The sequence below is a fragment of the Carcharodon carcharias genome, chromosome 10, assembly GCF_017639515.1.
Source record: "Carcharodon carcharias isolate sCarCar2 chromosome 10, sCarCar2.pri, whole genome shotgun sequence".
Taxonomy (NCBI): Eukaryota; Metazoa; Chordata; class Chondrichthyes; order Lamniformes; family Lamnidae; genus Carcharodon; species Carcharodon carcharias.
Genome location: NC_054476.1, coordinates 102,962,338 through 102,978,114, shown reverse-complemented (window position 1 = coordinate 102,978,114; position 15,777 = coordinate 102,962,338). Strand labels below are relative to the sequence as shown.

The 15,777-nt window shown below is 46.5% G+C and overlaps 1 protein-coding gene across 6 annotated transcripts in view; it reads right to left on the bottom strand.

Moving 5' to 3' along the window:
- Positions 1-11,031: 11,031 nt before the first annotated feature.
- celf1 (cugbp, Elav-like family member 1) overlaps positions 11,032-15,777 on the bottom strand; it is a 275,180-nt gene continuing 270,434 nt past the window's right edge. For all 6 annotated transcript variants that reach the window (XM_041196584.1, XM_041196579.1, XM_041196581.1 and 3 more), the window contains one exon: positions 11,032-11,717. The gene's annotated coding sequence lies outside the window, so the exon portion shown is untranslated. The remainder of the gene's footprint in view (positions 11,718-15,777) is intronic.

Sequence of the window (15,777 nt, the reverse complement as noted above, 5' to 3'; positions counted from 1 at the left end):
GACCCCTTCTCATCTGGGATGGGGACCCCCTGAGGCAGGCAATGCACAATACATGAGACACATCAATGAATTAAGTCATACCATCCAAGGTGATTGAGGTTCAAGGGCAGTGCTTTTGACTGACAGCTGAAGCTCATGGGAGGAGATTCCAAAAGCAGCAGGGTTAACAGCTCTCAACAGACAACAGCTTTTCATTTAGGTGTGTCGCGAGTTTAAAACCATTTGAGCGAATGAGTTATGTTTACTACAAATTAAGCTTACAATAGCAAATTAAGCTTACAATAGCAAATTAAGAAAAAGTAGCTTATAAAAAGTTCTGCTGAAAAAGCATAGTGACCTAAAACAGCCTATTGAAAAGCATAGTTTAAAAAGTTATCAATTAGTTTGACTATTTGCAAGGTTCTTTCAATCCTATCTCCAACAGATAAAGTCCTGTTTTTAATGCCAGGAAACACAAGTGTCTACATTTAGACAGCCCTGGGTCATTGTTGTGTTTCTGATTGCAGTAAACATCCATTATAACGCACACTGCTCATTTACCTGATTCAGCAGAGGGTTAGGAGACACACTGCACCCAGTCAACCACTTGCTAACAGAGGAGAGCTTTTCAAGCTCAGAACAAATCCCCCAATTTTCTTACAGGGTTGCAGTATTGAGTAAGATGTTTAGGTATCAGAGTACAGTGGCAGGTTAGATTTCTGAAATGCCACAGCAAGAATTATCAAGAAGTTTCAAAAGCAGAAAAACATTGTAACATGGGTAACTGAGTCAAATCACTGGTAACACCAACACAATCAAGTCCTTGTTCCCCTACTTTAGGATATTTACAGGTTAGTTTTGGCTAAAAGCTAGAGCCCATCCATCCAAACTCCCAATGAATTGCCCTTCAAAAACAAAGGTAGACCTTTAGACTGAACACACCCACAGCAGCGGGTTAACTACCTTGATATATGTAAAAAAAAACTTGCATTTATATAGCGCTTTTCACAACCACAGGACATCTCAAAGTGTTTTACAGCCAATGAAAAACTTTTTGAAGTGTAGTCACTGCTTTAATGTAGAAACACAGCAGCCAATTGGGCACAGCAAGCTCTCACAAACAGCAATGTAATAATGACCAGATAATCTGTTTTTGTGATGCTGATAAAGGATTAAACATCAGCCATAGATAACTCTTCTTGGAAATAGTACTTTTATATCCAGCCCAGCACACAGATCCTCATCTGTGTGATCCTCAGTTTAACATCACATCTGAAAGATGGCACCACTGACAATGTAGCAATCCCTCATTACTGCACTGCACCGGAGCATCAGCCTTGATTTTGGTGCTCAAACTCTGGAGTGGTACTTGAACACAACCTCATGATTCAGAGGCAAGGGTGATACCAACTGAGCCACACAAATTCCCCTTTCTGTGTGGTCCCAGACATCTCGAACAGAAGAGTTATCTCTCTCTTGTGTTTACACTTCAAAAACCCTCAATCTCATTTCTAACCTGATTGATGTGAAGTTAACCCGGCAAACACCAGGAGTTGGAAGTAAAAACAAAAAACCTCAGGAGTTGGAGTCGCTTCAAACTCTATTCTCTGGTTTACAACTCCATTCCTCTCCCTGGTAAGTTGGAGATTAAAACAGTCTGTTCACAACCTTGGTGTCACATTTGATCCAACTTTGTATTCCTGCCATTATTAAGACTGCCTATTTCCACCTCCATAAAATTATTTGTCTTTGCTTGTCTCAGCTCATCTGCTGCTGATATCCCCATCCATGCCTTTGTAACTTCTTGACTTCACTATTCCAATGCATTCCTGGCTGGTCACCCACAAGTCAGTTCCCCCATCATCTTTTTGCTCACTGACCTACACTGGCTCCCAGTCTTGACTTTAAAATTCTCATCCTTCTTTTAAAATCCATGGTCATGATCTTGCCTCTTCCCTATCTCTGTAATCTCCCACAGCCCTCAGATATTTGCACTCCCCTAATTCTGGCCTCTAGTGCGTCCCCAATTATAATTGCTCCACCACTGGTGAGCCATGCCTTCAGTTGTCTCGGCCCCAAGCTCTGGAATTCCCTCCCTAAAACAATATGTTCTCTACACCACTTTCCTCCTTTAAGATGCTCCTTAAAAAAAGTTTTGGTCAACGGACCTAATGAAGCACCTCAAGACATTTCATGACATTAAAGATGCTGTGTAGATATAAGATGTGGTTGTTGACAATGGGATCAATGTGAAGGGGCAAAGACTCCAAACTGCATTATTAAAATCCACAAATATTTGCTCTTTTCAAATCATAAATATTGCTCTCAAATCCCTCTACAAAATTTTCAAACATAAGCTTTTGTTGTCATACAAAGATAGGTTCGCTCACAGATGGATCCACCTTATCGTCTAGGGAAGGTGTCCGATCGATTTAAATACAAGCATCATGTGGAGTTTTGTATATATTCAGGTAGACTTTAGTTAAGAGCTGCTGTGGTTTCATCAAACATGTAGTTACATATGCAATATCCCAGTCAATCTTTGAAAAATATTTCATATGAGCTAGGAGCAGGAGTCTGCCCCTCGAGCCTGCTCCTCCTTTCAATAAGATCAAGGCTGATCTGAAAGTAACCTCAACCCCACATTCCTTCCTACCCTAGATAACCTTTCACCCCCTTGTTAATCAAGAATCTTTCTTTCTCTGCCCTAAAAATATTCGAAGACTCTGCTTCCACCACCTCTTCAGGAAGAGTTCCAAAGACTCATAACCCTCTGAGAGAAAAAAATTTTTCCTCATCTGTCTTAAATGGGTGACCCCTTATTTTTAAACAGTGACTCCTAGTTCGAGATTCTCCCACAGGGAGAATTCTCTCCACGGCCCCCTTGCCAAGACCCCTCAGGATCTTAAAGGTTTTAATTAAGTCGCCTTTTACTCTTCTAAACTCCAGTAGATACAAGCCTAACCTTTCCAGCCTTTCGTGATAAGACAACCCACCTATTCCAGGTATTAATCTAGTAAACCTTCCCTGAACTGCTTCTAATGCATTTACATATTTTTTTAAATAAGACCAGTACTGTAAACAATATTCCCGATGTGGTCTCACCAACGCCCTGTACAACTGAAGCATAACCTCCCTACTTTTGTAATCAATTCCCCTCACAATAAATGATAACATTCTATTAGCTTTCCTCATTACCTGCTGTAGCTGCAGACCAACTTGTTGTGATTCATGCACTAGGGCACCCAGATCCCTCTGAATTTCCCAGCCAGTCTTGTAAAAATTAGTATTTCATCTGAAGCAATCAGAGAAATGAAACCTCATGTCTTGTTTGGGTTCTACCAAGACCACTTGGCTTCCAACCTCATCAAAACCTTGGTCCAAATATAGACAAAAGAGCTGAATGCCAAAGGTGAGTTGACAGTAAAAGCCCTTGGCATTATAACAGCATTTGACTCAGTATGGCACCAAGGAGCCCTAGCAAAATTGAAGTCAAGAAAATTGGAGGAAAACTCTCCACTGGCTGGAGTCACTAATTGTTGGACATCAATCATCTCAGTCCCAGGGCATCACTGCAATAATTCCTCAGGGTAGTGTCCTACGCTCAATTATTTTTAGTTGCTTCATCGATGACCACCTCCCTATCACAAGGTAAAAAGCAGGAATATTTGTTGATGATTGCACAGTGGCTCAGTTCCATTTGCAATACTCAGTTAAGAGACAGTCTGTGCCAACATGCAGCAAGATCTGGACAATATCCAGACTCGGGTAAGGCAGCAAGTAACAATCGTGCCACCTAAGTGCCAGGCAATACCTATCTCCAACAAGAGAGTGTCTTGACCACCTCCCAATGACATCAATGACATTGCCATTTCTGAATAGAACAAGAATACAGGAAATAGTATATACAGCCCATCAAGCCTGCTCCACCATTCAACATGATCATGGCTGATCTTGGGCTTCAACTCCATTTTCCCGCCTGCTCCCCATATTCCTTAATTCCTTGAGACACCAAAAATCTGTCTATCCCAAACTTAAATGTATTCAATGAATGTAATCCAGAACTCTCTGGGGTAGAGAATTCCAAAGATGCACATTCCTTTGAGCGAATTAGTTTCTCATCTCAGTCCAAAATGATCAGCCCCTTATCCTGAGACTGTGCCTCTTGTATTTTTCCCTGACCAGCAGAAACAATCTCTCAGCATTCACCCTATCAAGCCCATTCAGAATATTGTAGGTTTCAAAGAGATCGCCTCTCATTCTTCGAAACTCCAGAGAATATAAGCCCAGTTTACTCAGCCTCTCACCATAGGGCAATCCCCTCAACCCAGTGACCAATTTAGTGAACCTTCGCAGTACCACATCCAATGCAATTCTCCACCATTCAGCCATGATCGTATTGAATGGTGGAGCAGGCTTGATGGGCTGTATGGTACTGCCTGGCACTTGAGACCAATATTGAACAGAAGCTGAACTGGGCCAGCCATAAGTACTGTTGCTACAAGAGTAGGTCAGAGGCTGGGAATTCTGCAGTATGTGGTTCACTTTGACTCTGCACCACTACAAAGTGCAAACTTGTGAAGAAATACTTTCTACTCAGCCTAGATGGGTGCAACTGAAAGAAGCCTGACACCATCAAAATTAATGACTAAAATTCACTTCTGAAAATTTAGAAAACTCTTTTCTAGTTATGTTGGATTACATTAGTCAGCTTTTTAGAAACTTAAAAACAAAAGCTACTTCAAAAAACATATCTCATTGTGTCCTCGTGCCCAAAAGAACCAGTTCGTTGTAAGCCTCCTGCAAAGGACTGTAATTAGTAGAAACTCCCAATGGTGATTAATTCAAACTTACAAAGTGGTCAATTTTGTGGGCACATCCTGTGTCCAGGGTGATTTTAAAATGAGCGCAAGATTGCAGAAACACAAGATGCGCCGAATGCAAATTGCGCTTAAAATTTACAATCTTTTGCTCCAGTTGTGGATGTGATTAAATTAAACTCATTGTGATTAAATCCACTGTTTGCAAGAGCCAGGGCAGGGGTGTGGTTTGGGGGCTGAGGGAAAGGTCTACTATCTATTGTCCGCACTTTGGTTTCAAAGCCTTGGTTTTAATAACCCTAACTCCGAGATTCTGGGAAAGGAAGGCTGTAACCCTGGATTCCTGGTTATGACAGCAGACTTCTGGGAAACCAGCCTGTGACCTTAGTTCGCTAGGGAAACAGAAGCTGATTGGGGGACACACAAAGCTGAGATCAGATTTCATTAGGGGTCAGTACAGTAGACAGATTGAGGCGATGTTGTGACTGAGACAGCTAAGAATGAAAATCGAAAACAAAACTGAAAACTGGTTAGCAGCAGTTATAGTGAAATTAAGTTACTGCCACTGCTTCAGTTTTCATCCGAGCAGGCCCTACCAAGTACCAGGGCCATTTTGAGTGGTCAGATGAAGGTGACTCTGGGGAATCTACAGCCTCAGCACTATCATGATCCAAGCTAAGGAGGTTCTGTAGAAGTGCGCCCTTTCTGGTGATAATCCTGTCCGTGGAGATTGGACGGAATAAAGAGAGCTGCTGTCGGAGCTGGCCTGTTGATCAGATCTTGCATAAGGGAAATGAGTTGAACTCCAGAGGAAGTGAGAGTTGTGAAGGACTTTGGGCTGCATTTGGTGCCATGTGTTGAGGGAACTACCAGTAAATCCAGGCAATCTAGATTTGTTGTATCAAATATTTAAAGTGTAATTTATAATTTCTATTGAATACAATTTGCCTTTAGCTCATCTTTAATTTATGTTGATTTTTGTTTGATTGTTAAAGTCATAATAAGTGAGATCTTGTTCGTTGTTTCTTTCCGTTGAGATTTTGGTTTACTGGTCGCCACAGGAGCATAACACATCCAAAACAAAGCAGCCCCTATCCACCAGCTTAAACATTCACTCCCTCCCTGCAGAGTGGCAACAGTGTGTACCATCTACAAGGTGCACTACAGGAACAATTCAAGGCTCCTTAGGCAGCACCTTCCAAATCCATGAATGCTACCAGCTAGAAGGACAAGGGCAGCAGATACATGGGAACACCACCACCTCGCACATCATGACTTAGAAACAAATCACCATTCCTTCATTTCACTGGGTCAAAATCCTGGAATTCTCTACCAAGGGAGAACTTTGATCACGCAGAGTGCAGCTGCTCGACTATCATGTTCACAACACTAGAGATGAGTGAGAAATGCTGCACTTGTTGTGAGATCCACATTCCTAGAATATGAAAATCACAGACAGGCGTTCCCATATAAAGTACACAGACTTATATGCACTTTCCATGCGTACACACATGTATAAAAAAAGACGCAGATGACAGAATCTTCTCAAACTGTTTAATAGTAAATACTAAACAAGGAAGGTACCACACTCTCATACAAAATTACTGCAAATCTGTGCGTGCAGTTAGAACAGTTTAGTACCCTTTCAAGACAAAAATAGTAGGAAAAATCTGAAACAAATACCAGCTTTATTCAAACTAGCAACATTTTGCCATTCCTCTACACAAACTGTTGGCTCCAAAACAACTTACAAGTGGTTTTTTGATTTTTTTTTATTATTTCCATAATTTGTCTCAAGGTTACATCACAAAAGAAAATCACACTAGGTAATGACACTTTGCAAAAAAAAAAGCTTTTCCTTTGTAATAAGAGAGCAAAATCGCATTTTACTTTAGTACAGAGGTTTGGTCATTGTGGCAAACTTCTAGAAATCAGTAACGTTCACATTTGTTAATTGTTTTATAGTCCTCATATAAAAGGCAAAGTCTTACAAAACCTATAGAGTTAAATACAATCAGTTTGTACCAATAAAAAGCCCACAGGATTCTGAATTGTTTGTTAACTCACAAAGCAGCAAGGGTTTGGAAAAATCAGTCACTCAAGTACTGTGTTTGTTTGTAATCCTTACATTATCAAAAAACAACAAGATGGCAATTAAACATCTGTTAAGTATTTTCCACAGGATTCTGGTGCAGGTGGTACAGTTAGGGCCACTGAGTGCCCATGGTGAAGTTGGAGGATTGGCAATGATGCTGGAAAGGAACATAGCTAAAGAAAGTCTGAGGGGTAAGGCAACAAAACCTGCTGCCATACCTCTCAGACCACGCAGCAGCCCCAACACCAGTCAATCACAGGAATCAAGTTTCCCCAGGTGGAGTGCAGGCTGTCTAGTTGTGCTGGGGGGAGGGGGGGGGGTTTAATTCCGAGTGTTTGATGGGAGCCATAGTGAGTGGCCTTTGCAGACACACCTGGAGCATTAATATTACCTACATTTGCTTGAGCTGACATGAAACTGCCTGTCCCTATACAAGTTAACAGGTTGATAAAACTGAAGATTTGTGTGTTAATACTGTCTTCCGATTCCAAGCACAGAACTGAGTGTCCAGGCGCCCAGCATGCCTGATAGGCTGAGACTCTGACATGTGACAGTCAGGCCCCCAGGGGGCCAGTTTGGTGTGGCTCAGGAATAAATCACAGGGCCAAATACTGCAGCTCGGACCAAGCAATCATACTGCCAAGGCTCAGGGAGAAATAACAGGTGAACAAATCACTGTATCCTATGGAGAAACAGCTTGCAACATGAAAAATTAGGAGTTGGGAGATCTATTTTTATTTGAAAACTGTGATTAACAGGAGTTGTTGAATTTCAGAGTTATTAATTTGCCAGACTAAGGGATTCTGGAGCATGCACTGTGATAGGAGGTCACATCTGTGTGCATCAATAGTCACCTCCAACGCTCAACACAGCCCCGAGTCCTTTTGTATTTTGACATCTTTAACAGATAAGGTTGTGAAAGGACTGGAGGGTGCTTCTATCAAGCAGGGCGATGGATGGGGTATGTGTAAGGGCTGGAGGGCTCTTTAAGAGATAGAATAATGGGGGAAGTGGTTCTTTAAGAGTTAGGGCTGAGGATGTTGAGGGAGGGTCGTTCATTTAAGAGACAGGACTGTGGACAGGAGGATCTTTAAGAGGTAGGGCTGCAATACACCATGTCTGCTGGGAAGAGTGGAGTAGAGTGAAAGGTACAAGTTATGACAGTATTTTGCAGCACAGGGAAATTAAATTATCGTGAAAACACTAGAAATGGACTAAAGGAGGTTGTGTAGAGGAGGTTTGAATTGTAGGGAATGAAGATTGAGGGGTAGGGGTTGAGTCAAGGTGGGGTGGTTAGATTTTGAGGGGGGTGGTTGGAGGTTGAGGCTGTGTTGAGGTGGGGAGGAGCTGGGGGTTGAGGCTGTGGAGTTGGGGGTTGAGGCTGTGTGTTGAAGTGGGGGGTGGAGTTGGGGGTTGAGGCTGTGGAGTTGGGGGTTGAGGCTGTGTGTTGAGGTGGGGGATGGAGTTGGAGGTTGAGGCCATGTTGAGGTGGGGGGTGGAGTTGGGGGTTGAGGCCGTGTTGAGATGGGGGGTGGAGTTGGGGGTTAAGCGTGTGTTGAGGTGGGGGGGGGTGGAGTTGGGGGTTAAGGCTGTGTGTTGAGGTGGGGGATGGAGTTGGGGGTTGAGGCCGTGTTGAGATGGGGGGTGGAGTTGGGGGTTAAGGGTGTGTTGAGGTGGGGGGGTTAAGGGTGTGTTGAGGTGGGGGATGGAGTTGGGGGTTGAGGCTGTGTTGAGGTGGGGGGTGGAGTTGAGGGTTGAGGCTGTGTTGAGGTGGAGTTGCGGGTTGAGGCTGTGTGTTGAGGTGGGGGTGTGGAGTTGCGGGTTGAGGCTGTGTGTTGAGGTGGGGGGGAGCTGGGGGTTGAGGTTGTGTGTTGAGGTGGGGAGGTGGAGTTGGGGGTTGAGGCTGTGTTGAGGTGGGGGTGTGGAGTTGTGGGTTGAGGCTGTGTGTTGAGATAGCGGGGTTGAGTTGGGGGTTGAGACTGTGTTGAGGTGGGGGGATGGAGTTTGGGCTTGAGGCTGTGTTGAGGTGGAGGGGTGAAGTTGGGAGTTGAGGCTGTGTGTTGAGGTGGGGGTGTTTTGGGGATTCCGGGGTTGAGGCTGTTGGTTGTATGGTGGGTGGGTTCGGAATTTGATGATCAAGCGTTTGAGGTTGCACTGATCAGGCATACTTGTCTTAATTTATTGGGCGAGGGGGAATTCCTGAGAGGGAGAATGGAACATGCACCCTTGCTGCCTGATAAGTCATCAGAAAGCACCCCAAACCCTCAACGCCTCCAAAGCACAATGGAAGGGACCAGCACTGCACCTCTCCGGAAGCCCATCATTTCATACAATAACCGACTCTCAGTTCTCCTGATGTCTCCTTCCCATCCACCTTCAAATAACGACCTATCCCACATAGATTCCATCGAACACCAAGTCAGCTGAGGTCTAACCCCCAGGAAAATCAAACATTTATAGATAAATGTAAACAAAAACAGAGAAGCTCACTGCACAGACCCCACCTACAGGAGTGTGGAGTTGCTGGGAGCAGCTTTAACGTCACAGTCTGTGAATGCTGGGTTAAAGCAGATGGAGGGGAAATGTTGTACAGGACACACCTGATCTGTGTATGATACTTGCCACACCACAGTTCAAAAATATACTTTATTTAAACCTCCAACTCATTTTCTTTTGCACTTTATCAAACAGTAAATTTGAAGTCAGAAAGACAGAAAAGCTGTACAAAGTGGAAAAGGCTGTAACATGCAAATAACACTTGGCACTAAATCGAGTTAACAAATCACATCACATTTTGCTGAGGATTTCAGCGTAGATACAAAACATGCAAGGTATATTCACACCAAACTCGACAACATTAAACTACAGACTGTCCATTTTTGTTTTGTTTCTTCAAACACTTACTGCTAACGACAGAAAACCAAAGTGCCAAAAATAAACAATATGGGAAATGGCCGACACTAAAAAAGAAGCTATTCAAGTATATCTTTACTGATATCACACCAATATCAGAGAGGGAGGAGGGGCAGAGGAACTGGGGGAGGGGGAGCGGTGAGGGGTGGATGGTGAGGGGGTGAGGGGTGGAGGGCAAGAGTTGGGGGGAGGTGGAGTGGGGAGAGATGTAGGAGGTGGAAGTGGAGAGTGAGGGAGTGTGGTGGGGAGTTGGAGCGGTGGGGAGTGCGGCGTGGAGGGGGGGAGAGCAGCAGGAAGGGAGAAAGAACGGCAGGAAGAGGAGGGAGTGCGGCGGGGAGAGGGGGTGGGGGAGTGCGGTGGGAAGAGGGGAGGGGAGGGCGGGGCGCGGGGGGGGGAGGGCAGAGAGGGGGGAAGGGAGGGCAGAGAGGGGGAAGGGAGGGCAGGGGGTGCGGAGGGTGTGGCGCAGAAGGGGGGAGGGTGTGGCGCAAAGGGGGGGAAGGGAGGGTAGGGCACAGAGGGGGGAGGGTGGGGTGCAGAGGGGGGAAGGGGGGCGGGGGGGGCGAAGGTAGGGGGAGCATGGAGATGAGAGAGGGGGGAGCACGGCGGGGAAAGAGCCGTGGAAAGAGTGGGGGAAGAGAGTGAGGTGAGGGTGGGAAAAGGGGGAGAGTGGGAAAAGGGAGAGGGGGCAGAGGGGTATGGGGAGAGAGGGGTGAGTGCGGCAGGGAAAAGAGGAGGGAGTGTGGCAGGGAGAGAGGGGGGAAGGGAGTGAGGTGAGAGTGGGAAAGGGGGGGAGGAGAGGGGGCAGAGAGGTACGGGGAGTGAGGGGGAAGGAGGTAGAGGGAGAGAGGATGGGGGAGATTGGGGTGCGTGGAGAGTGAGAGAGAAAGGGGGGGAGAGAGGAAGGCAGAAGGAGAGAGGGGGTGACGGTGGTGGGGTAAGTGAGAGGGCAGTGGCTGAAGTAGTGAGACCGCGAGTCGGGGAGAGAGAGGGAGAGGGCGGGAGAGAACAGGCAGGGGAGAGGGCGTGCGGGAGGGGGGCAGGCACGCAGGGAGAGGGCAGACAGGTGAGTGCACGCGGGAGAGGGCGGGCGGGCGAGCGCGGGAGAGGGCGGGCAAGCGCGGGAGAGGGCGGGCGGGCATGCGGGGGAGAGGGTGGGCGGGCAGGCATGCGGGGGAGAGGGCGGGTGGGCATGCGGGGGAGAGGGTGGGTGGGCATGCGGGGGAGAGGGCGGGCGGGCATGTGGGGGAGAGAGCCTGCGAGCGGGCGGGGACAGTGAGGGAGGGAGGGAGTGGTGGAGTGGTCTAGGGAGAGAGGGAAGTGCAGAGAAGGGGAAGGTAAGGATTGTGAAAGGGGATGTTGAACTGGAGAAGGAAACCTTAACCCTGCCAACTAATGTAGAGGATGTATCTCAGCTTCATTTCCCTTAGAGCAAAATGTGACAAACACTCCATACTTCTAAACAAACTGAAAACAGAAACAGGATCACACACAAATCATTTTCTGCTTTTTTATCGATTGGCAGCTTGAGATTTAAAGCCCTCTGCTCGTGCTAGAAAGGGCGCTTCGCAAAAAGGAGTAGAAAGAAGTGTCAAAATGCTGCAATTTAGTTAAGAAATTCTAGAAAAATAGACTCTTAAAGAAGATTTAAATGTAACAATCTTTTGTAAGCCTGTTTAAAGCAGCCTGCCTCAGCAGCATTGAATGGGGGTTTGGGTGGGGCACGGGCGTAGTGGTGGGGAAAGAGTAGAACAAAAGGATTCTGAAATTTATCAAATTTAATAAGATCAAAACAAGGTCAAAGGTCAGTAGAGGTCAAGCATCAGAGAAGCTGAGAGACAACGAGGGGACGATGAACTTGGACGTCACAGCAACATGCTAGGCAGACGATGAACAAACGGGCACGAAGAGATCTAGAAAAAAAACAAAACCAGAAAGGGAGAAGGACCAAGTTACACAAAGCCATAAAAAAGGAAGAAATAAAATAAAATTAAAATTAAAAACAAACACAATGATACAGTGCATGGGGGTCAATGCATAATTTGAACAATGGGGACAGGGAAACAGCACATGCTAAACAGATGGAATTCACACACACATACAATTAGAACACCAACTAGACAACCCTAAACCAGCCAAAGGGGTCAGGGATTGGAAGATGAGGAAGGGACAGGAGCCCTCACCCGGTCTCCTTTCATTTGCAGTTTGCATCTACCACATTGCCAATTAGAGTTAAGAAAATATTCCTTCTAAATGGGGAGAATGTTGGTAATTAAACAGACAGACACAAGGTGGTGTAAAGACTGGCACAGATACTCAGGATGAGAAAAATCAAATGAAAAGATTTATACAGGTAAAACTGTACGAAAAAAAAAATTGTTCCTAACTACAAACCATCAAGCCACAATGCTAGATTAACAATTGCCCAGAAGTAAAGCCAAGCCACTACTCCATAAAGCATTGGTCATTAACCACTTTAGCTGTAAAGATTCTGGACTCAAAGAATCAGCTGCAGGCCAGGGCTGCTTATTTGAAAGAATAAAACACTGGCCTCTCTACAGTGCCTTTCACCAACTCAGAACATCCCAAAAACCCTCAGGTTTTTGTAATGTAGCGAACCCAGCTGTTAATTTGCGCATAAGGTCCCACAAACAGGAGGAAACTGAAGAGAACTTTCCCTGCTCTAATGTCAATAGAGCCATGAAACTTTTATATCTACCCGAAAGGGCTGACAGTGTATCAGTTTAATATCTTATTTGAAAGATGGCACCTCCAGCAGTGCAGTAGTCCCTTAGTACTGATGCTCCAACAGTGCAGCACTCACTCAGCACCAACCTTCTGACAGTGCAGTACGCCCTCAGTGCCAACCTTCTGACAGTTCAGCACTCCCTCAGTACCGACAGCACAGTGCTCCCTCAGTACCGACCCTCCAAGAGTGCAACACTCCCTTGGTACTGATGACTGTGCAGCGCTCCCTCAGTACTGACCCCGCAACAGTGCAGCACTCCCTCAGTACCGACCCTCCAACAGTGCAGCGCTCCCTCAGTACCAACTCTGACTGTGCAGCACTCCCTCAGTGCTGACCCTGCTACAGTGCAGCACTCCCTCAGTGCTGACCCCGTGACTGTGCAGCATTCCCTCAGTACTGACCCTCCGACAGTGCAGCACTCTCTCAGTACATTTTTAAAATTCATTTTATGGGACGTGGGTGTTGCTGGCTAGGCCAGCATTTATTGCCCATCCCTAATTGCCCTTCAGAAAGTGGTGAGCTGCCTACTTGAACCGCTGCAGTCCATGTGGTGTAGGTACACCCACAGTGCTGTTGGGGAGGGAGTTCCAGGATTTTGACCCAGCGACAGTGAAGGAAGGGCGATATACTTCCAAGTCAGGATGGTGAGTGGCTTGGAGAGGAACTTGCAGGTCCTGGTGTTCCCATCTATCTGCTGCCCCTGTCCTTCTAGATGATAGAGGTTGTGGGTTTGGATGGTGCTGCTTAAGGAGTCTTGGTGAATTCCTGCAGTGCAGCCTGTAGATGGTACACACTGCTGCTACTGTGCGTCGGTGGCAGAGGGAGTAAATGTTTGTGGATGGGGTGCCAATCAAGCGGCTGCTTTGTCCTGGATGGTGTCAAGTTTCTTTGGTGTTGTTGGAGCTGCACTCTTCCAGTCAAGCGGAGGGTATTCCATCACACTCCTGACTTGTGCCTTGTAGATGGTGGACAGACTTTGGGGAGTCAGGAGGTGAGTTACTTGTTGCAGGATTTCTAGCCTCTGACCTGCTCTTGTAGCCACAGTACTTATATGGCTAGTCCAAATCAGTTTCTGTTCAATGGTAACCCCCAGGATGTTGACAGTGGGGGATTCAGCGATGCTAACGCCATTGAATATACTGACCCTGCGACAGTGCAGCACTCCCTCAGTACTGATCCTCTGACAGTGTAGCACGCCCTCAGTACCAACCCTGTGACAATGCAGCCTTCTGCCAGTACCGACCCTATGACAGTGCGGTACTCCCTCAGCACCAACCCTATGACAGTGCAGCACTAGCTCAGTACTGACTCTCCGACAGTGCAGCACTCCCTTAGTACTGATCCTCCGAGTGCAGCATTCCCTTAGTACTGATCCTCCAACAGTGCAGCACTCCCTCAGTACTGACACTCCAACAGTGCAGCGCTCCCTCAGTACTGATCCTCTGACAGTGCAGCACTTGTCTGCCTGGATAGTATGCTCAGATCTTTGGAGTGGGAGGAAGAGGATTTATATCAATGGATATTGGAGCCCTGCATAATGATGAGTCCCTTTCCTCATGCACAGCCCAAGTTCCCTGGTATGAACTGGGAATTGTGAGGTAAGCCCTTCAATCACTAAGGGAGTCAATGGCAGCAATTCAATGCATTGAACTTTTGTGGGGGTGGGGGGGGAAGAGGGATGGGGGAGCTCCTCATGCGCACTGCGAATTCAGTCTGGCAGGGTGGGGTGGGAGGTGGAGAAAAATCTACCTCTGCTGCTCCCCAAGGCCTGAGCGTAGATGTTGACTGCTTGTTTTTGAGTCATGGCTCCATCATCCTGTACATGTCATATCCCCCAGCAGCCCACAATGACTCTACAGGCCGAATAACATGGACAATCTCGAGCATGAGATCCACACTCACGACCTCAGTCAAATGTTAAGACACCATTAAGGAAAAAGCCAAACTTTTCATTGGAAGCTCATACTCTCACACTGTCATGAAACACACACCATGGTTTGATTGAGTTTCGCCATTTCTTTTCAAATTAAATTTTCCGCTTCTCTCCAAACAGCTATTTAAAAAAACAATAAGTTTCAAGTATTTGGATGAAAGAGCATCAGAGGGACCCTGCATCAGTAGTTCCACCTCAAACATTGCATATAACAGCCATGTAAACCAATCGTCTACAAAACACTGATTCCCCAGTAAAATATCTCCAATAATAAATAATCTCCAACATTTGGGAGCAGTAAAAATCCTCTATAAAAATAGAAAAGGTAGAACTGTAATTATACATTCATCCCAATCTCTTGATGTGCATTTTTAAAACAAATTTACATTAATCCCCTGGAGGTTTTTTCAGTTGAATGTGTGAAAACAAAAAAACATTTTGTTGTGTGTATTTTTAAAAACCCCATCAGTTCCCAAAAAAAATCAACTGGAGAGAAGAAAATTCTAGGAGGAGCTTGATGTGACCCTGCAAAAATCTGAAACTAGATCTGCAAGGCAGACATGGTATATGCACAGCACCGGTTTTCTTTGGAGTTAGAGAGAGGAAGTGCGAGCATGGTGGCAGTGCTGAACCCTTTGAGGAGTGATGGCGTGTCTTACATAATGGAGGGTAGGGGCAGGAGGGCAGGGTGGGCAGGCGGGGCAGGAGGGTGGGCAGGCGGGGCAGGAGGGCAGGACAGGGTGGGGCAGGGGCAGGAGGGCGGCGCAGGGGCAGGAGGGCAGCGCAGGGGCAGGAGGGCGGCGCAGGGGCAGGAGGGCGGCGCAGGGGAAGATGAGAAGGTGTGGCAGAGAAGAAAGGGGAAGGGGGGGATAAGGAGAGAGGGGATGGAAATGGGGAGGGGTGAGAGCAGAGGAGGATGAGAGAGGGAAGAAGGATGCGTGAATGGGGAGGGGCGATGAGGGGAGGGTGAAGTGGGAGGGGGACGCATGGGCATGAGGGGAGGGAGAGGGAGGGGGAATGGAGAGGGAGAAGGGCGAAGTGGGAAGATGAGGAGGAGAAAGAAATGGAGGAATGCAAAGCAGAGAAAAAGGGGACGTGAAAGAGAGGGAAAGGAAGACGGAGCAGGAGGAGACGGCATTGGCACTACGGTCTGTAACTAAAACTGTCAATAATGACCAGTTCCTTATGGCTACTCCATTCTTTCATCATCTCAGTTCATTGGTGCGGTTTTTTTAGATATTGGAAGATATGACAAGAGACAACTCAGATAGACCATCCTTCAATCCTCAAT